The sequence below is a fragment of the Trachymyrmex cornetzi genome, unplaced genomic scaffold (assembly GCF_001594075.2).
Source record: "Trachymyrmex cornetzi isolate Tcor2-1 unplaced genomic scaffold, Tcor1.1 scaffold623, whole genome shotgun sequence".
NCBI classification, from domain to species: Eukaryota; Metazoa; Arthropoda; class Insecta; order Hymenoptera; family Formicidae; genus Trachymyrmex; species Trachymyrmex cornetzi.
In genome coordinates, this window is record NW_017299941.1 from 192,092 (window position 1) to 192,613 (window position 522).

The following is a 522-nucleotide window of genomic DNA, read 5'->3' on the forward strand; positions in this document are numbered from 1 at the left end:
ATAGATTCGGATCATCATCCACTTATTATAACATGGAAAGAAGGTAAAGGGGAGGAGAGGAGGGTGAGTAAAGGGGGAAGAGGGGCAAGTAGAGGAATTTGGGATGAAGAGTGTAGGGAGTTGTTTAGAGAGAGATTGGGGGCGGTAGAGTGGAGGGAGGGAAAAGGGTTGGAGTGCTTAATGGAAACTGAGGGAAGAATTAGAGAGATAATAGGGGGGATAGAGAAAGAGAGAAGGAAGGGGAAGAGGTGTAGAGGTTGGTGGGATGAGGAGTGTAGAGAGAAGAAGGGGAGAGTGAGAAGGGTTTTAAGGGAATGGAGGAAAGGACGGTGTGAAGTACGGGATTACAGGAAGGTGAGGAGGGAATATAAGGAGATTTGTGAGTTGAAGAAGAGAGAAGAAAATGAGAAATGGGAAAGGATAGTGGAGCTGGCGAAGAATGAGAGGCAGGTTTTGGAGATTGTAAATGGGGAGAGGAAAAAAGTGAGAGGGATAAATAAGGGGATAGGAATGCAGGAATGG